At 37.7% G+C, this 6,527-nt stretch overlaps 1 pseudogene; it reads right to left on the minus strand.

The window, feature by feature from the left end:
• Positions 1 to 2,690: 2,690 nt before the first annotated feature.
• On the minus strand, positions 2,691 to 3,388 carry LOC132007117 (sal-like protein 4; annotated as a pseudogene).
• Positions 3,389 to 6,527: the final 3,139 nt, after the last annotated feature.

Genomic DNA, 6,527 nt, shown 5'->3' on the forward strand with positions numbered 1-6,527 from the left:
TTGGTTAAAAATAATTTATTAATATTTGTTTTCTAAATTGTGACAAATATACCATACTGATGTAAAATGTTAATTGTGGGGGAATTGGGTGCATAGGAATTCTCTGTATAATCTTTGCAATTTTCTGGAAATCTAAAACTATTCTAAAATAAAGGAGCTTTTTAAAAAATACCTCATTAGTGTTGCGAAAGTGACTGACTCTAGCGAGTGGGTAACAAATACTTTTGCCAGTCCAGTGGTTTACAATTGGAAAACAATTTTTTTGTGAAAGATCACTAAGTATTTTTGTGCCAATACTAAGTTTTTATGTTTGGAATTTAGAAAATTGTGTGATATCGTTATATCAAAATCCTCTCAGTCACATCTAATTATTTATGTGAAGAAGAATTTTCTGTACTTAGATCCATACAAATGAGAAATAGAGCTGGTATTGACTATGAATTCTTTCTCATTCTAGCAATAAAAAACATTCATTAATGTGCACATGAACAAATAGTGTGGAGGGAAAAGAACCACAAACTGCATCAAGATGCATTTCCAGGGGCCTCCTGGTGGTTCTGTGGGTTGGGCGTCTGCCTTCAGCTCAGGTCCTTCCATGGAAGCCCAATTCCTGCTCCCTGCTTAGCTGGGAGTCTGCTTCTCTCTCTCCCTCTGCCACTGCACCTAACTCCGCTCTTGGTATCTCTCTGCCTCTCTCTCAAGTAAATTAAAAAAAAACAAAAAACTTAAAAAAAAGATGTATTTCCACTAAAATTTTATTTTTTTATGTTTCAAAACATATTTTATAATATATTTATACCATTGCAGGCATTTACATACCTGTAATAATTGTAATAACTCAATCTTTAAGAAAAAAATTAACTGTTGGTGATTTTTTGGGGGGTGGGGGAGGAGAAAAAAGAACACATCAAAAATTCATTCTCCAACAGAACAGATAACATCAGGAGGTAAAATTACAAGCATTTTTCTCCCTATATCATACATTCACAAGGGCATCATTTGCTTAAGAGTGAGGAAGTTTCCAATGTGTTCTCTGTAGCAATATCCACTTCACAGTGTAAACAGGTACTAGCATTGTGTTCAGCTTACAATTCCAGGAAGAAAAAAAAAACAACTGGATCCTGAAGTCAGGTGCAAGATCACAGACAAACTTTTTTTTATTCCAATATAGTTAACATACACTGTTATATTAGGTTCAAGTGTACAATTCAGTAATTCAACAATTACATACATCAACCACTGCTAGTCAGGACAAGTGCACTCCATAATCCCCATCACCTATTTCACCAATCCTTCCACCCACCTTCCCTCTGGTAATCATTTGTTTGTTCTCTATCGTAAAGAGTCTGTTCCCAAACTTTTGATTACATTCTTGATCTACTTTCCCATGAAGGGTGAGACTTCTCCACTCAGAAATTAAGGTCTTTCTTTCTCTTTCTTTGTTAAACCATTAGAGCATGTTTCATCATTACATATACAAAAAAAAAAAAAAAGAAGAAGAAGAAGAGTTAGGGAAAAAATCGAATCACAAAAATATTTTAAAGGTATAGCAGCTCCCAACACAGATCAACTCAGGTTTCAGACAGGGCATCAGAACACTTCAGTCATCATAAAATAGGAAAATAGATGCTATGGCTACAAAAATAAAACATAAATGAGGTAGATAAATTGAAGCTTTCACACCCATGACTCGTCTGTTCCAACTTCATAGACTTCATCCAATACCCAAGAACAATCTTTATAATAACTTGGCATAAGCTGCACCAAGGACATTTTTGTAAAAATTATTATGTGAACCTGTGAGAAACATGCACTCCCATGAGTTTCTTCGAGAATGAAAACCCAGTTCTTCAAACAGTAGGCACTGGCAAACCAAATTAAGTTACCTAAGGGTCCCTGATCAGGTGCCCACCTCTCCTGATGGTTCAGCAAGGAGGCATTTGGAAAGCATAGGGAGTACATTGGCACTCTTGGGGCTTTAACCAAACTGTATTTAAATAAACAACAACATGCACTGGCTCCCTAAAGGACTAAACTCAGTCCATTTGAGGGCATCCTATTTAAGGTTCCAACGCTGAAAGAATTTTGTAATTCTACAAATTTTGTTTTAAAAAAGTACATTCAGGAAAAAAAAACAAACAAGAAAGGGTGGCTGCTGGGTTAGGGGGGGTCATACAAAACAGGTCCCTAAACAGATGCCAGATCTTGTCCATGTACCTGCATAGAGTCACAGGAAAGCATATAGTACTCCCCACCAAAGGCTAACAGTTGTCTTTTGCATTGTAGTTCAGTAAGTTCCAATTTGAAATAGGGGGATAATCTTTAGAAATAGTTACTCTAGTTGTATAAGGTTTTATGTATACAGTCTTTTGCAAGTAACAAAGCTACTTTGCAAGACCCACTTCCTTCCAAAATTAAAGGAAAAAAAATCTACTGTATATTTGTTTTAGTATGTATTATCTTTTTTTTGTTTTTGTTTGTGTGTTTGTTTTTTTGCAAAGCAGCATAACAACATCTAATTATAGGACTTGCCTGAGTTTGTGATCACAACTGTAAACATCATTTGTGCATCAGTAAGAAAAAAAAAAGGAGAAAAGGGCTTTTTTAAAAAAGAAAAAAAAAAGGAAAAGTACAGTTCTAGAGAGTTCATTCTGCCTGCATTTATCTTTCAACAATGGTTCTCCTAAAATTTAGCTGACTGCGATTTTGTTTTCCTTGAGGAAGAGAAGGAACTGGTGTTTGGGGACGCTGTCAGCAGCACCTGGTTTTTCCACTTCAGCGCTGATAGCAAACTGGGAGTCATCCATCTTAGAGATAGTGATGTTGTTCAAATGGAGATGGCCTCTGGGGAAACAGAAAGGATAGGAATACCACCATTCTGGATCACAGATGTTTAATTTGTCATCATGGTCAGACCTCCACTGAGCATACTGGTGTACTGGTTCCACAGGACAGGGTCCAAAGTCATCAAAGGGACCAGGATTTCCTTGGGAAACATCTCAGGGACTCTCTTCCCATCAGTTCATAACAGAGATATAGTGTTCTCAATGGCCAGCTTCCTCCCACAGAGAATGGAGCTATTGTTGGCCCCATGCATCATACAGTGGACCATCAAGTTGCCTTTGGTGGCAAAAACTCGCCCACATATGTTACACATGAAAGGCTTCTCCCCAGTGTGGGTCTGCTTGTGAATCTGAAAAGCATTTGCAGAGAAGTTATTTCCCACACCTTGAGCAGCCATGTTGTTTGACCTGTTGTGGCTGGGCCACTAACAAAGGTGTCATGCCTGGGGATATGGTCAAAGTCCAACAAATGTTCCAGGGACTTCAACTTTGATATAGGTTGGCTGGGCTCAGATAAATGTTGATAGCAGACTATGACCATCCATCTCAGTGCTGCTGTTCTCAGAGCTTTGCCACCAGCATCAGGAGATCTGGACTTGATGTTTTCTGCCTGGCTATTGACTGGGGGCAGTGCCTGGAAGGATACAGTCTCCAGGACATCTGGACTTCAGCTCTTGTACTCCTGGTCTCCCATCACTAAGGATGACAAGTGTCACATCAAACCATCTCTCTCCCCCAACTGTTTTTCTGCTGTTCTGCTACTGCAGAACAAGAGGAGCAGGATGCACCTTTCCTATTTTTGTGACAAATGTAAGATAGAAATTCAAATTCAAAAAAATAATAATTTCCAATAAAGATTTTCTGCATTAATTTTTAAATGGATGATCATAGAAATCGAATACACATAGCATTTTTATTTAGTTGCATCCATTTCAAAAACTGATATAACCTCATTTAAAAATTTCAGAATTAACAATACAAAGGAAAATATACCCTAAGTATAGAAAGTTGTAATGAAAATGTCTTTTTTAAAAGATTTATTTATCTGATGGAGAAAAAGAGAGAACATGAGCAGGGGAAGGGGCAAAGGGAGAGTGAGACAAGCAGACTCCCTTCTGAGCAGGGAGCCCCATGTGGGGATCCATCTCAGGACCCCAAGATCATGAGCTAAGCTAAAATCAATTGACCCACCCAGGCCCCCTTGTAATGAAAATATTTTTTAAAGATTTTATTTATTTATTTGACAGAAATCACAAGCAGGCAGAGAGGCAGGCAAAGAGAGAGGAGGGGAAGCAGGCTCCCTGCTGAGCAGAGAGCCTGATATGGGACTCGATCCCAGGACCCTGGGATCATGACCTGAGCAGATGACAGAGGCTTTAACCCACTGAGCCACCCAGGTTCCCCAATAATGAAAATATTTTGATGCTAGCCTAAAACATGCAAATGAGTGCACTGGTATTTTAGATTACTAGTGAGTACATGTGGCAAAATTTTTGAACACCACCACTTTAAGATGTTGATTTACATAAGAACAATATATTTAAGCTTACAGAATTTCAGTTGTAAATACCCACCAAACCTATGTCTCTGGCCTTTAAAGAATACATGGAAGTTTATAAAATAACACAATACAACATCCCAGATATTGGTGCAATAGGTAGAAAAAGCTAGGTAATAAGTTCTTCTAGATTTTTACAGTTCCCAGAACTAGGTTTTCTTTTCAGATTAATGAGAGAAAAGCCTCATCAAGTGAGGATCTTTAGGAGACATTCTACCTTAGTTCTATTTGACCAAGAAGGTATTTAATGGAAACTCTACCTCTTGCTACTCAAAATGTAGTCCATGCACCAGCAGTCCGGAATCTTGTTAGAAATACAGAACCTCATATCTTACTCCAGACTTACCTAATCAAAATCTGCACTTTTAATAAGACCCACCTCCAGATGATTTTAAAATTTGAGTTATAGGAGGTTAGGCTGTACAGTCTAGAGTTTAGTCCTAGGGCACTAACTATTATTATTTATGAAAAGGAACTGTAGTGCATCTCCAAAAAGAGCCAAGCACTCTTAAATATTTTGAATGTACTCCAAAAAGGAATTTAAAGAACTTTAAACAATTATTTCTTATTTTATGTTTCCTTTCAGTTATTTCAACCCATAGACAATTATTACATAAGGAAATATTTTAATCAGAAATCTCAGTACAAGCAGTTAATGCATCAGTTCAATGAAATCCTTTCTAACAATCATTTACACTAATTAGCCTTGCATATCCACAAATTTGCAACTTATTATTTTAAACAATTTGCTTTACAATTAACAGACCAAATAAAATAACCTACTGGAAGTCACTGGAGGATATTACAAAGATTTTATCTAAAGGCAAAGTGACACTTAAAGAGATTTTCCAGGGGCGCCTGGGTGGCTCAGTGGGTTAAGCCTCTGCCTTCGGCTCAGGTCATGATCCCAGGGTCCTGGGATCGAGCCCTGAATTGGGCTCTCTGCTTGGCAGAAGCCTGCTTTCCCCTCTCTCTCTGCCTGCCTCTCTGCCTACTTGTGATCTCTGTCTGTCAAATAAATAAATAAAATCTTTAAAAAAGAGAGAGAGAGAGATTTTCCAGGGGCTTCAGAATATCATGGGGAAATAACTTTTCTAAGTTTTTTAAAACACTATTTAATAGAACTCAATCCCATTCACCTACTTGCTGCTGACTGACAATATTTGTATGAAGGCTAGAGGCAGTGGCATCCCCAAGAGTCAGTTGACTATGCTCCCATCAGTTTCATGTAGATTCTCTGAGACCATAGCCAAAACTTGTTAAGATGGATCTGTGAGTCCAAGGCCGGTGAAGATCCTCCTCAGGCTGTAACTGTGAAGCTGCCTATTGATATTGGATTCCTCCCCAGGAAATGCTTCAGAGTCTGTTAATGTAAATAGAGGAGGCTCATTTGGCCTGTTGCCAAATACTTCTGAATTTGTTTCTCTAAGAAGTTGGTTATAAAATTGGAAAATCCCAAATATACCAGTTCTTTTTACAGCTTAAAGAACTGGAAAATCAACAACAAATTGAGCCAACCCCGTCCACAAAAAGGGAAACAATCATGATTAGAGCGGAAATCAATGGAGAGCTCAATGACCTAGAAACTAGAGATACAGTAGAACCCATCAACAAAACTAGAAGGTGGTTCTTTCAAAGAATCAATAAGATCAATACACCACCAGCCAAACTAATCCAAAAGAAGATAGAAAGGACCCAAATTAATAAAATTATGAATGAATTGGTAATCTACTAACACCAAGGAAATAGAAACAATCCTCAGAAATTATTATCAGCAGCTCAATGCCAATAACTTAAGCAACCTAGAAGAAGTGGATGCATTCCTGCAAACCTATAAACTTCCAAGATAGAAACAGGAAGAAACTGACAACCTGAATAGCCCAATGAGATTGAAGCAGTGATCAAAAAACTTCCAAGAAACAAGAGCCCAGGACCTGAAAGATTCACTGAGGAATTCTAACAAACCTTCAAAGAAGAAATAATACCTATTCTATTGAGACTGTTTCCAAAAATAGCAACAGAAAGAAATCTTCCAGACTTTTTTTTAAAAAAATTAAACCAACATTACCCTGTTCCGCAAATCGGGCAAAGACTCCAAAAAAAGGAGAATTCCAGACCAATATCCC

Source organism: Mustela nigripes, chromosome X (genome assembly GCF_022355385.1).
Source record: "Mustela nigripes isolate SB6536 chromosome X, MUSNIG.SB6536, whole genome shotgun sequence".
In the NCBI taxonomy this organism is placed as follows: domain Eukaryota; kingdom Metazoa; phylum Chordata; class Mammalia; order Carnivora; family Mustelidae; genus Mustela; species Mustela nigripes.